This window comes from Lasioglossum baleicum, unplaced genomic scaffold (assembly GCF_051020765.1).
Source record: "Lasioglossum baleicum unplaced genomic scaffold, iyLasBale1 scaffold0376, whole genome shotgun sequence".
NCBI lineage: Eukaryota > Metazoa > Arthropoda > Insecta > Hymenoptera > Halictidae > Lasioglossum > Lasioglossum baleicum.
Genome location: NW_027469436.1, coordinates 130,001 through 144,862, shown reverse-complemented (window position 1 = coordinate 144,862; position 14,862 = coordinate 130,001). Strand labels below are relative to the sequence as shown.

The window sequence follows — 14,862 nt, the reverse complement described above, 5'->3', positions numbered from 1 at the left end:
AATATGCTTAAATTCAGCGGGTAATCTCGCCTACTCTGAGGTCGTCTCTACGTATAACACGAAATACATTTCGTGACATTTGCGTGCGTAACCGCGAGAGTTTCCCACGCGCTCTTCTCTCTTTTATTGGAAAAGACGTCGACTCGAGCGTTCGATATATTATTTCAGGCAGGCGGGAGCGGCCACGTGTATTATCGTTCACAGATCGACGGCAGTTGGGTCGGTTCAGCGTGGAGGCACTGTATCATCCCCATCAACGTGAACACGCACATCCCAAAGCACGCAGCGAAAAGTGACATACACACGGTAGCCTACTTTCCTTCTTCCCCGACGCAAAATCCCAAAATTTCTTTTCATTGATTCCATTTTCGAGACGAACTTATTCTCTTCCTCAAAGGGAATATGATATATTCTCCAAGAGGCGTATAATTGGGAAAGGAAAAAAAAAGAAAAAAAAGTCAAAATGTAGGAGAGAGGGCAATGAAAACGAGAAAGTTACGTACGCGCGTCTATGCACCGCACCATAGTGCCTTCTTAAAAATTAATCAATTATTCGCGTCGTATCATGTTCCAGCTAAGACACTCGCAAGACATCCAAATAGCTCTCCTTCTGTCGCCTTCCTCCTCTATTAGCTTTTACCCAGCGGTTCTCCCCCATTTCCTTCGTTCCATACAGAGAGATCGAAACGCGATGATGCACGCTCCCTCCGTCCCGATTTAATACCCCAATCCTTTAGAACAAAGGGGATGGGCCGAGGTATATCGGAGCATGCACGAGTTTTCATTACTCTGCTGTATACGAAAAGAAACAAAGATGTGAACGCACGCAAGGAATGCAAAGCTGTCTTCAAGGACTGGACAACAGACCGGAGCAGCTTTAGATGCGCGGTCTAGCGAACCGACAACGAAAAAAAAGAAAAAAAAAAAGAAGACATGGGGTGACAAAACACCGATTAACTCTCTCATAAGTTTTTCTTCTCTCTCCACTTTTAGGCAATTTCGAGCCACGTCCAAAGAGGATCTTACTCTATCCAATTCTACGCACCCGCCGCGAAGTTTTCGATCTCCGGATACGAAACGTACGCAGACGCGCGTCACAAGAGGTACAGAAACGTTCACGACAACACACACCTAGAGGCTTTCTGTTACACACCCTGCTATGGAACGATCGTCGACGCACGAGTAAACGCTCACGAAACAATTTTCAACGAAAGTGGCTGGGGAACAGGCGCGCGGGAAGAGCGATGCGAGACGACGGGGACATATTCATCCCGTTAACCAGTTACGCATCTTATACTCTCATTTCCTCCGCACAGACACTGTTCTAATCATCCCAAGTATCGTCAGCATTCGATGAAATTGCACGGCGCGTTCTCGGTCGGTATGTTACCAGTCAGGTGGGAAAGCGTCGGTGGTGTATCTAAACGACGACCCAATAAACGTGACGGTCTGCCGCACGATAATTCCGCACGGAGTATAACTTGCTATGCGGCGAGAGGGATTGGGCATTCTGAACCCTGGGGCTGTACGAACTACCTTCTCCTCAACCTCTCTCATTTTTTTTTTTCCCTTTTACTTCTCACGGTCTCGCAAATACAAATTCGTTTCAAACGACGTCGGGGGCGCGGCTTGTAATTCGTGATCCAAAGACACACGGAGCGTAAGCAGTGGCGGATGCGAGATACGGTACGGGAGAACTTTGTAATCGGCACGAAGCGGTGGCTCAACGGGCGGTCGTCTGTTTACGTAAAACGACGACGCACGACGCCGCGAGTCTCACGCACGCAGGTTCGTGACACGTTCCAATTGTCTCTCGTAAACGCGTTCACACATCGCACGCAAGCACATACTCATCGCTCTCGCAATCTCGGTCACGACCGCGACGAACGCCGACGAACGTTCATTAATCGCTCGTACGTCGCGAACGTTCCAGCATCCTTCTCTCCTTTCTCTGTTCATCTTTTCTCTGGTACCCGCACTTGAACCGTTCTATTTCGTGAACGGACGGCGGGGATGGTCGTGAAGGATGAAAGATAATAAAGAGAGAGAGTGGAACGAAACGCAACGCAAGCAGTATATGGGTTACGTGAACGACCCTCAGCCAGGCGTGGTCCAGGAATTGTATCCGTGGACCGCAATGTGCGTTCGAAATGTCGATGTTCATGTGTCCTGCAGTTCACACGTTGACGCGCAATTAGCTGCGTTCTTCATCGACCCACGAGCCAAGTGATCCACCGTTCAGGGTAATCGTATATATATTGAATAATATTCAACTCAAGTACTCGTTTAGAAATCGGTACCCTAACACCTCCGACCAACGGGAAGTCGGAGATGCGGGCGTCGCCGCGCCGAAACGAGTGGCGTAGACTCGTTCGACGGAAAATATCGACGACACAATATATGTCCACGACGAAGCCGTCGGGGCGTGTGCTTGGCACACGCATCCTTCGGCCGGGCGTAAAGAACATTATATAAGAGAACCTTATATAGAAAACCATCGAACATCGCAAACACAAGGAAAACGACGGGGAAACCCCGATTACTGGAACCTTGAGGCGACGTCCAGAACAAGCATAATGCGGCAGAGGCCAATTCGCTTCTACTATCATTTCTTTCAATATAAAACATGATTCGATATTATGTTGATGAGAAAATACGATCAGGTAAAAAATTCGATGGGGACCCAGACGCGGTCGGCCTCTAAGCGGTCGTTCGACCCAACTTCCAGCGACGATACGAAAGCATTCTCCCATTTCATTATCGTCACGGCATGGGTGTGTATCCGACTCACGGCAACGAGGCTACACAACCGATTATTATTATCTTTGTCCTCCCTCTGAACGAAATTCAGATCACATTCGACCATGTTTTGATGAGAAAAATGCCCCCTCCGTTCAGGTAAAAATTCGATGGGGACCTTAAGACGCGGTCGGCCTCGGAGCGGTCCTTCGTCCCAACTTCCAGCGACGATACGAAAGCATTCTCCCATTTCATTATCGTCACGGCATGGGTGTCCGACTCACGGCAACGAGGCTGCACAACCGATATTATATCTTTTGATCCTCCCTCTGAACGGGATTCAGATCAGATCCGACATATTCGTGAGAAAATACGTTCAGGTAAAAATTCGATGAGGACCTAATAGACGCGGTCGGCCTCGAAGCGGTCTTTTTCGTCCCACAACTTCCGGCGACGATACGAAAGCATTCTCCCGTTTCATTATCGTCAAGGAGGCAATGGGTGTCCGACTCACGGCAACGAGGCTACACAACCGGGATCTGTCCTCCCCTCTGAACGAAATTCAGATTGATATATCCGACCATGTTCATGAGAAAATACGTTCAGGTAAGTATATTCGATGAGGACCTAGACGCGGTCGGCCTCGAAGCGGGGTCTTTCGTCCCAACTGCCTGGGACGATATGAAAGCATTCTCCCATTTCATTATCGTCAAGGCACGTGGGTGTCCGACTCACGGCAACGAGGCTGCACAACCGATCTATACTCCCCTCCTCTGAACGAAATTCAGATGAGATCCGAACACATGTTGACGAGAAAATGCGTTCAGGTTAAAATTCGATGAGGACCTAGACACGGTCGGCCTCGAAGCGGTCTTTCGTCCCAACTGCCTGGGACGATATGAAAGCATTCTCCCATTTCATTATCGTCAAGGCACGCGGGTGTCCTACTCACGGCAACGAGGCTGCACAACCGATCTATACTCCCCTCCTCTGAACGAGATTCAGATCAACTTGGAGCGTAGAAGCGAATAAAGCGGGCTCACATCGACACAAGATGCTTCTTGTTCTAAGGTTACCCGATCCACGCGTATACGTGGTTTCGTCGATTGGGACACATCACTTTCGAAAGAAGATACAATCACTGCGGGTAGGAAACAAGACGAGATAGAGAGAAAGTATAAGGTGCAAAGAGACAAGAGGTCGATTCGTATAATTCGAAGGAAACGTCGCGAAACGTATTTCGACGGCGGCTCGTTCCTTCTCCTCTCGTTCGACGCGCTACTCGCTCTTTAACGTACACGAACTCTCGTACCGTCCGCTTCGTTCGATCCCGCAGAGGCATCCTTTCGATGTCCCGTTTCGCACACGTTGGAGAACAAACGTACGCCTCGTACACGGTAAACGAAAGGGAAGAAGGTTCATCGTCTCTCTGACACGAGGCATTTCGTTTTATTTCGTTTAGTGGCGGCGGGTCCTTCTGTATACGACCTTCACGCAAGCGCCAATTTCTTTGATATATACATGACTGCCTCCCTTCAGTCATAAATTGTTTGTGCAATTGTGTTCATCCGTCATCCCGAAATCGAGAAAGAGAGACCTTCTTCTTTACTTTCGAAGCCGGACGCGCGCGGCTGCTGTTCTCCTCCATTGAGTCACCGGAAAGACGGACGGAAGGCTTCGATACCTCCTCACGTAAGCCGTCATCCCCGGTGACTACTATTCGTTCGAGAGTATTTTTTTTTTTTCTTTTTGGTATCTGTTTAATGATTCGTTCCGAATCATGTGTTTTGGTCAACGGAGATCCGGACGGAAGGATTTAAACTTCTCGCGTAAGCCGTTTACTCCGTGGCCATAAATATAAGCGTGTCATAGTTACATTTTTACGATCTCTTGGTTTGAGTATCGTTAATGATCCTTCCGCAGGTTCACCTACGGAAACCTTGTTACGACTTTTACTTCCTCTAAATGATCAAGTTTGGTCATCTTCCCGGTAACATCGGCAATGCCGAGGCATTGGCCGCGCACCAGTCCGAAGACCTCACTAAATCATTCAATCGGTAGTAGCGACGGGCGGTGTGTACAAAGGGCAGGGACGTAATCAACGCGAGCTTATGACTCGCGCTTACTGGGAATTCCTCGTTCATGGGGAATAATTGCAAGCCCCAATCCCTAGCACGAAGGAGGTTCAGCGGGTTACCCGGGCCTTTCGGTCAGGGAAAACACGTTGATTCCTTCAGTGTAGCGCGCGTGCGGCCCAGAACATCTAAGGGCATCACAGACCTGTTATTGCTCAATCTCGTGCGGCTAGAAGCCGCCTGTTCCTCTAAGAAGATTTGTTTGTACGTTGGTAGTAAAAACCCACCGACCGAAGCCGGGGGCCTTCGAGATACCATAAGTTACGTCTATTTAGCAGGCTAGAGTCTCGTTCGTTATCGGAATTAACCAGACAAATCGCTCCACCAACTAAGAACGGCCATGCACCACCACCCACCGAATCAAGAAAGAGCTATCAATCTGTCAATCCTTCCGGTGTCCGGGCCTGGTGAGGTTTCCCGTGTTGAGTCAAATTAAGCCGCAGGCTCCACTCCTGGTGGTGCCCTTCCGTCAATTCCTTTAAGTTTCAGCTTTGCAACCATACTTCCCCCGGAACCCAAAAGCTTTGGTTTCCCGGAAGCTGCCCGCCGAGTCATCGGAGGAACTTCGGCGGATCGCTAGCTGGCATCGTTTATGGTTAGAACTAGGGCGGTATCTGATCGCCTTCGAACCTCTAACTTTCGTTCTTGATTAATGAAAACATTTTTGGCAAATGCTTTCGCTTCTGTCCGTCTTGCGACGATCCAAGAATTTCACCTCTAACGTCGCAATACGAATGCCCCCATCTGTCCCTATTAATCATTACCTCGGGGTTCCGAAAACCAACAAAATAGAACCGAGGTCCTATTCCATTATTCCATGCACAGAATATTCAGGCGAAGGTAGCCTGCTTTAAGCACTCTAATTTGTTCAAAGTAAACGTATCGGCCCACCTCGACACCCGGTAAAGAGCACCGCGATGGGATATTAGTTGGACCGCCCGCAAGGAGCTTTTTAACCGCAACAACTTTAATATACGCTATTGGAGCTGGAATTACCGCGGCTGCTGGCACCAGACTTGCCCTCCAATTGGTCCTCGTTAAAGGATTTAAAGTGTACTCATTCCGATTACGGGGCCTCGGATGAGTCCCGTATCGTTATTTTTCGTCACTACCTCCCCGTGCCGGGAGTGGGTAATTTGCGCGCCTGCTGCCTTCCTTGGATGTGGTAGCCGTTTCTCAGGCTCCCTCTCCGGAATCGAACCCTGATTCCCCGTTACCCGTTACAACCATGGTAGGCGCAGAACCTACCATCGACAGTTGATAAGGCAGACATTTGAAAGATGCGTCGCCGGTGCTAGATGACCATGCGATCAGCACAAAGTTATTCAGAGTCACCAAAGCAAACGATGGACGAACAGCAAGCCATCCGCCACCGATTGGTTTTGATCTAATAAAAGCGTTCCTCCCATCTCTGGTCGGAACTCTGGTTTGCATGTATTAGCTCTAGAATTACCACAGTTATCCAAGTAAATGTGGGTACGATCTAAGAAACCATAACTGATTTAATGAGCCATTCGCGGTTTCACCTTAATTCGGCATGTACTGAGACATGCATGGCTTAATCTTTGAGACAAGCATATGACTACTGGCAGGATCAACCAGGGATCTTATTAAAGAACGTTGTATGTCTGGACGTAATATCATATAATATTACGATACCATCCGTCGTCGGTACTCTTTCCGATTACCGATCGACGAGACCCTCAAAACGTGTGTACAAATTTTCGTTGGTTTACACAAGTAACTCCTTTTCCCAACGTTCAATGTAATATTTATTCTCCTCAAAACTTTGTCTCCACTCAACAACTTCTCTCACGACTCGTTTTCTCCTTCCTCTCTTCCTTCCGTCTCCTCCTTTCCTCCTCCCATTATGGATAGATAAAACACTTTTGCTCCTCTTTCTATCCCTCGTTTCTCTCTCCTCTCTTTCCTCCATCCTTCACCGACATCACAACACACACGTCCAACGTTTCATTAATAAGATCAATTGGATACGGATCACATCGACGGCAAGCACGTATCACACCGCGCTGAATAGTTATAATCGTGGAAGCACGTATCACTCTCACGCTGGGCAGTATAAAAAGACAAGCGCGTAGAAGAGTGCATGCTGGACATAAACGAGGAAGCGCGTAAGTGTGCATGCTGGTCATACCATCAATGGTAGCCGTACCTTAACTTCAACTCAATCTCTGGGCCTGGTACTACGCGCGCCGACGAAGGTTGCGAGGCTCCGACGGCGCGTTTCGTACTTATATTATTTATGGAATTACATTTGAAGAAATATAATCCACAAGTACATTATTTCTATAAAAAGGTCCAATCGCTCGGAGTGGATGAGATGATGCTCAGTGAGTACATGTACACACCATTATAAATGCATACAGTCACCAACATCCCTGTGGGATGCTCGCCTCCAAATGGGACATTCGGTACTAGACACCGTCCCGGAGGCAATGCAGTGTGGAGAACAAACTCCGAACGCAACACGGGTCAGAACAGTCGAGATATTGTATATATCACGAGGAGCGGTAGACTGCTTCTCAACCGAGGTCATAGAATAGCCACACGCCCGACACTGCTCCGCCCGGCCCGTCCGGACCGTACCCTCTCTTATAGATACGAAAGGGCCGGCAGGCACGCCGGCCCCGGACGGGCTGACGCACGGGCGCTTACGGTGCGAAACCTCCGCAGTGGGGGACAGGCCGCAATGCACGCTCGAACTTGGACTCGGTGTAACTAAACCAACAACCAAACAAAGTAACAACATAATTAACAAACTATTGCCATAAACGTATACGGAATTAATTCCAAAGGTATTTTTATGAAAAAATACAATTTTTATGATCGAACCGAAATAAGTAAATAATTCGAGAAAATTAAAAATTAATGAAGAATCGAAAATGTGCCAACAATAACTTCAAATACGTCTATTAAACGGAACACTACAATAAAATGTACAGGTTGTAACATTAATTTTAAAGAAATTAAAGAAAAACCTCCAGTCATGTCGCTCCGACGCGACGTCCGCAACTACACGGACGGCCCGGTCGTGTCGCTCCGGCGCGCCGATGCTCATACGGGCGTACGCCCAGTCGCATAACTCCGACGTAACGTACGCAAAAGCAAGTACACTCCAGTCGTGTCGCTCCGATGCGCGGTATGAAACTGCAAAGCTGGTCCGGTCGTGTCGCTCCGGAGCGCCGATGCGCGTACGGGCGTACGCCCAGTCGCATAACTCCGACATAACGTACTTAAAAAGCAAGTACACTTCAGTCGTGTCGCTCCGATGCGCGGTATAAAACTGCAAAGCGAGTCCGGTCGTGTCGCTCCGGAGCGCCGATGCGCGTACGGGCGTACGCCCAGTCGCATAGCTCCGACAGTACCGTACTTAAAAAGCAAGTCCACTCCAGTCTCGTCGCTCCGGAACGCGAATGAGCATGTCCAATAAGTATTATCGGCAGCAAGCCCCTATGTAAATGCAACCTAACATCCAGTCGTGTCGCTCCGGAGAGCCGATGCGCGTACGGTAGTACGCCCAGTCGCATAGCTCCGACAGTACCGTACTTAAAAAGCAAGTCCACTCCAGTCTCGTCGCTCCGGAACGCGAATGAGCATGTCCAATAAGTATTATCGGCAGCAAGCCCCTATGTAAATGCTACCTAACATCCAGTCGTGTCGCTCCGGCGAGCCGATGCGCGTACGGGCGTACGCCCAGTCGCATAGCTCCGACAGCACCGTACTTAAGAAGCAAGTCCACTCCAGTCTAGTCGCTCCGGAAAGCGAATGAGCATGCGCAATAAGTATTTCGATAGCAAGCCCCTATGTGCATGCGATCTAACATCCAGTCGTGTCGCTCGGATGCGCGGTATAAAACTGCAAAGCTGGTCCGGTCGTGTCGCTCCGGAGCGCCGATGCGCGTACAGCCGTACGCCCAGTCGCATAACTCCGACGTACCGTACTCAAACGCAAAACAATTCCGGTAGCGTCGCTCCGGAACGCGGACGAGCATGTCCAATAAGTATTATCGGCAGCAAGCCCCTATGTAAATGCTACCTAACATCCAGTCGTGTCGCTCCGGAGAGCCGATGCGCGTACGGGCGTACGCCCAGTCGCATAACTCCGACGTACCGTACTCAAACGCTAAACCATTCCGGTAGCGTCGCTCCGGAACGCGGATGAGCAAGCCCAATAGGTATTATCGGTAGCAAGCCGCTATGTACATGCCACCTAACATCCAGTCGTGTCGCTCCGGAGAGCAGATGCGCGTACGGGCGTACGCCCAGTCCCATAGCTCCGACAGTATCATACGCAAAAGCAAGTCCACTCCAGTCGTGTCGCTCCGATGCGCGGTATAAAACTGCAAAGCGAGTCCGGTCGTGTCGCTCCGGAGCGCCGATGCGCGTACGGGCGTACGCCCAGTCGCATAACTCCGACGTAACGTACGCAAAAGCAAGTACACTCCAGTCGTGTCGCTCCGATGCGCGGTATGAAACTGCAAAGCTGGTCCGGTCGTGTCGCTCCGGAGCGCCGATGCGCGTACGGGCGTACGCCCAGTCGCATAACTCCGACATAACGTACTTAAAAAGCAAGTACACTCCAGTCGTGTCGCTCCGATGCGCGGTATAAAACTGCAAAGCGAGTCCGGTCGTGTCGCTCCGGAGCGCCGATGCGCGTACGGGCGTACGCCCAGTCGCATAGCTCCGACAGTACCGTACTTAAAAAGCAAGTCCACTCCAGTCTCGTCGCTCCGGAACGCGAATGAGCATGTCCAATAAGTATTATCGGCAGCAAGCCCCTATGTAAATGCAACCTAACATCCAGTCGTGTCGCTCCGGAGAGCCGATGCGCGTACGGTAGTACGCCCAGTCGCATAGCTCCGACAGTACCGTACTTAAAAAGCAAGTCCACTCCAGTCTCGTCGCTCCGGAACGCGAATGAGCATGTCCAATAAGTATTATCGGCAGCAAGCCCCTATGTAAATGCTACCTAACATCCAGTCGTGTCGCTCCGGCGAGCCGATGCGCGTACGAGCGTACGCCCAGCCGCATAGCTCCGACAGCACCGTACTTAAGAAGCAAGTCCACTCCAGTCTAGTCGCTCCGGAACGCGAATGAGCATGCGCAATAAGTATTTCGATAGCAAGCCCCTATGTGCATGCGATCTAACATCCAGTCGTGTCGCTCGGATGCGCGGTATAAAACTGCAAAGCTGGTCCGGTCGTGTCGCTCCGGAGCGCCGATGCGCGTACGGGCGTACGCCCAGTCGCATAACTCCGACGTACCGTACTCAAACGCAAAACCATTCCGGTAGAGTCGCTCCGGAACGCGGATGAGCAAGCCCAATAGGTATTATCGGTAGCAAGCCGCTAGGTACAAGCCACCTAACATCCAGTCGTGTCGCTCCGGAGAGCAGATGCGCGTACGGGCGTACGCCCAGTCCCATAGCTCCGACAGTATCGTACGCAAAAGCAAGTCCACTCCAGTCGCGTCGCTCCGGAACTCGGATGAGCATGCGCAATAAGTATTATCGCTAGCAAGCCCCGATGTGCATGCGATCTAACATCCAGTCGTGTCGCTCGGATGCGCGGTACAAAACTGCAAAGCTGGTCCGGTCGTGTCGCTCCGGAGCGCCGATGCGCGTACAGCCGTTCGCCCAGTCGCATAACTCCGACGTACCGTACTCAAACGCAAAACCATTCCGGTAGCGTCGCTCCGGAACGCGGATGAGCAAGCCCAATAGGTATTATCGGTAGCAAGCCGCTAGGTACAAGCCACCTAACATCCAGTCGTGTCGCTCCGGTGAGCAGATGCGCGTACGGGCGTACGCCCAGTCCCATAGCTCCGACAGTATCGTACGCAAAAGCAAGTCCACTCCAGTCGCGTCGCTCCGGAACTCGGATGAGCTTGCGCAATAAGTATTATCGCTAGCAAGCCCCTATGTGCATGCGATCTAACATCCAGTCGTGTCGCTCCGATGCGCGGTACAAAACTGCAAAGCTGGTCCGGTCGTGTCGCTCCGGAGCGCCGATGCGCGTACAGCCGTTCGCCCAGTCGCATAACTCAGACGTACCGTACTCAAACGCAAAACCATTCCGGTAGCGTCGCTCCGGAACGCGGATGAGCAAGCCCAATAGGTATTATCGGTAGCAAGCCGCTAGGTACAAGCCACCTAACATCCAGTCGTGTCGCTCCGGAGAGCAGATGCGCGTACGGGCGTACGCCCAGTCCCATAGCTCCGACAGTATCGTACGCAAAAGCAAGTCCACTCCAGTCGCGTCGCTCCGGAACTCGGATGAGCATGCGCAATAAGTATTATCGCTAGCAAGCCCCGATGTGCATGCGATCTAACATCCAGTCGTGTCGCTCGGATGCGCGGTACAAAACTGCAAAGCTGGTCCGGTCGTGTCGCTCCGGAGCGCCGATGCGCGTACAGCCGTTCGCCCAGTCGCATAACTCCGACGTACCGTACTCAAACGCAAAACCATTCCGGTAGCGTCGCTCCGGAACGCGGATGAGCAAGCCCAATAGGTATTATCGGTAGCAAGCCGCTAGGTACAAGCCACCTAACATCCAGTCGTGTCGCTCCGGTGAGCAGATGCGCGTACGGGCGTACGCCCAGTCCCATAGCTCCGACAGTATCGTACGCAAAAGCAAGTCCACTCCAGTCGCGTCGCTCCGGAACTCGGATGAGCATGCGCAATAAGTATTATCGCTAGCAAGCCCCTATGTGCATGCGATCTAACATCCAGTCGTGTCGCTCCGATGCGCGGTACAAAACTGCAAAGCTGGTCCGGTCGTGTCGCTCCGGAGCGCCTATGCGCGTACGGGCGTACGCCAAGTCGCATAAGTCCGACGTACCGTACTCAAACGCAAAACCATTCCGGTAGCGTCGCTCCGGAACGCGGATGAGCAAGCCCAATAGGTATTATCGGTAGCAAGCCGCTAGGAACAAGCCACCTGACATCCAGTCGTGTCGCTCCGGAGTGCAGATGCGCGTACGGGCGTACGCCCAGTCGCATAGCTCCGACAGTATCGTACGCAAAAGCAAGTCCACTCCAGTCGCGTCGCTCCGGAACTCGGATGAGCATGCGCAATAAGTATTATCGCTAGCAAGCCCCGATGTGCATGCGATCTAACATCCAGTCGTGTCGCTCGGATGCGCGGTACAAAACTGCAAAGCTGGTCCGGTCGTGTCGCTCCGGAGCGCCGATGCGCGTACAGCCGTTCGCCCAGTCGCATAACTCCGACGTACCGTACTCAAACGCAAAACCATTCCGGTAGCGTCGCTCCGGAACGCGGATGAGCAAGCCCAATAGGTATTATCGGTAGCAAGCCGCTAGGTACAAGCCACCTAACATCCAGTCGTGTCGCTCCGGTGAGCAGATGCGCGTACGGGCGTACGCCCAGTCCCATAGCTCCGACAGTATCGTACGCAAAAGCAAGTCCACTCCAGTCGTGTCGCTCCGATGCGCCAATCCGCGTACGGAGGTAGACCCGGTCGTGTAGCTCCGACCTGAGGTTCGCGTACACAACTCCGATGTAGTCGTGTCGCTCCGATCAACCGTACGTAGACGCAAGTCCGATCCAGTCGCGTCGGTTTGCGGCGCCGATGCGCATGCGCAGTAGGTATCGTCCATCGGAGTGGTCTCCGCGCATATCCGCTTGCGCATGCGCAGTAGGTAACGTCGATCGGATGCGCCTAGGCCCATATGCGCTTGCGCATGCGCAATAGGTACCACCTATGGATGGCCTCTATGCGCATACGCAGTGGATAGTTCCTCTATGTATCACCTATGTGCGTGACCATGTGGAACGAAATGTGTGACTCCGACGAACGGTTTGCAGCTACATGTCCAACCGGGTCGTGTCGCTCCGATGCGCGTACGGAGTTACATCCGGTCGTGTCGCTCCGACCTGCATACCGCGTACCCAAGTCCGTCCAGTCGCGTCGCTCCGACCTGCGGTTCGCGTAGCCAAGAAGATCCAGTCGTGTCGCTCCGACCTACGGATCGCGTAGCCAAGTACACCCAGTCGTATCGCTCCGACCAGCGGTTCGCGTACCCAAGTCTGTCCAGTCGCGTCGCTCCGACCTAGGATTCGCCTACACAAGTCCGTCCAGTCGCGTCGCTCCGACCAGCGGTTCGCGTACACAAATCCCTCCAGTCGCGTCGCTCCGACCAGCGGTTCGCCTACCCAAGTAAATCCAGTCGCGTCGCTCCGACCTGCGGTTCGCGTACACAAGCCCGTCCAGTCGCGTCGCTCCGACCAGCGGTTCGCCTACCCAAGTACATCCAGTCGTGTCGCTCCGACCTACGGATCGCGTAGCCAAGTACACCCAGTCGTATCGCTCCGACCAGCGGTTCGCGTACCCAAGTCTGTCCAGTCGCGTCGCTCCGACCTAGGATTCGCCTACACAAGTCCGTCCAGTCGCGTCGCTCCGACCAGCGGTTCGCGTACACAAGTCCATTCAGTCGCGTCGCTCCTGCCTGCGGTTCGCGTAGCCAGGTACACCCAGTCGCGTCGCTCCGACCTGCGGTTCGCGTACACAAGCCCGTCCAGTCGCGTCGCTCCGACCTGCGGTTCGCGTACTCAAATCCGTCCAGTCGCGTCGCTCCGACCAGCGGTTCGCCTACCCAAGTACATCCAGTCGTGTCGCTCCGATCTACGGATCGCGTAGCCAAGTACACCCAGTCGCGTCGCTCCGACCTGCGGTTCGCGTACACAAACACGTCCAGTCGCGTCGCTCCGACCAGCGGTTCGCCTACCCAAGTAAACCAGTCGCGCCGCTCCGACCTGCGGTTCGCGTAGCCAAGTACATCCAGTCGTGTCGCTCCGACCTACGGATCGCGTAGCCAAGTAGACCCAGTCGTATCGCTCCGACCAGCGGTTCGCGTACCCAAGTCTGTCCAGTCGCGTCGCTCCGACCTAGGATTCGCCTACACAAGTCCGTCCAGTCGCGTCGCTCCGACCAGCGGTTCGCGTACACAAATCCCTCCAGTCGCGTCGCTCCGACCAGCGGTTCGCCTACCCAAGTAAATCCAGTCGCGTCGCTCCGACCTGCGGTTCGCGTACACAAGCCCGTCCAGTCGCGTCGCTCCGACCAGCGGTTCGCCTACCCATGTAAATCCAGTCGCGTCGCTCCGACCTGCGGTTCGCGTACACAAGCCCGTCCAGTCGCGTCGCTCCGACCAGCGGTTCGCCTACCCAAGTACATCCAGTCGTGTCGCTCCGACCTACGGATCGCGTAGCCAAGTACACCCAGTCGTATCGCTCCGACCAGCGGTTCGCGTACCCAAGTCTGTCCAGTCGCGTCGCTCCGACCTAGGATTCGCCTACACAAGTCCGTCCAGTCGCGTCGCTCCGACCAGCGGTTCGCGTACACAAGTCCATTCAGTCGCGTCGCTCCGGCCTGCGGTTCGCGTAGCCAGGTACACCCAGTCGCGTCGCTCCGACCTGCGGTTCGCGTACACAAGCCCGTCCAGTCGCGTCGCTCCGACCTGCGGTTCGCGTACTCAAATCCGTCCAGTCGCGTCGCTCCGACCAGCGGTTCGCCTACCCAAGTACATCCAGTCGTGTCGCTCCGACCTACGGATCGCGTAGCCAAGTAGACCCAGTCGTATCGCTCCGACCAGCGGTTCGCGTACCCAAGTCTGTCCAGTCGCGTCGCTCCGACCTAGGATTCGCCTACACAAGTCCGTCCAGTCGCGTCGCTCCGACCAGCGGTTCGCGTACACAAATCCCTCCAGTCGCGTCGCTCCGACCAGCGGTTCGCCTACCCAAGTAAATCCAGTCGCGTCGCTCCGTCCTGCGGTTCGCGTACACAAGCCCGTCCAGTCGCGTCGCTCCGACCAGCGGTTCGCCTACCCAAGTAAATCCAGTCGTGTCGCTCCGACCTGCGGTTCGCGTGGCCAAGTCCGACCAGTCGGGTCGCTCCGACCTCTCCACCGCACGCGTGCCCAAGTCCGACCAGTCGTGTCGCTCCGACC

At 53.3% G+C, this 14,862-nt stretch overlaps 2 non-coding genes across 2 annotated transcripts; both read right to left on the bottom strand.

The window, feature by feature from the left end:
• Positions 1-2,091: 2,091 nt before the first annotated feature.
• On the bottom strand, positions 2,092-2,246 carry LOC143220213 (5.8S ribosomal RNA). The gene has a single exon (XR_013011598.1). It is a non-coding gene; the product is annotated as a 5.8S ribosomal RNA (ribosomal RNA).
• Positions 2,247-4,645: 2,399 nt separating this feature from the next.
• LOC143220204 (small subunit ribosomal RNA) lies at positions 4,646-6,479 on the bottom strand. Its single transcript, XR_013011593.1, has one exon. It is a non-coding gene; the product is annotated as a small subunit ribosomal RNA (ribosomal RNA).
• Positions 6,480-14,862: the final 8,383 nt, after the last annotated feature.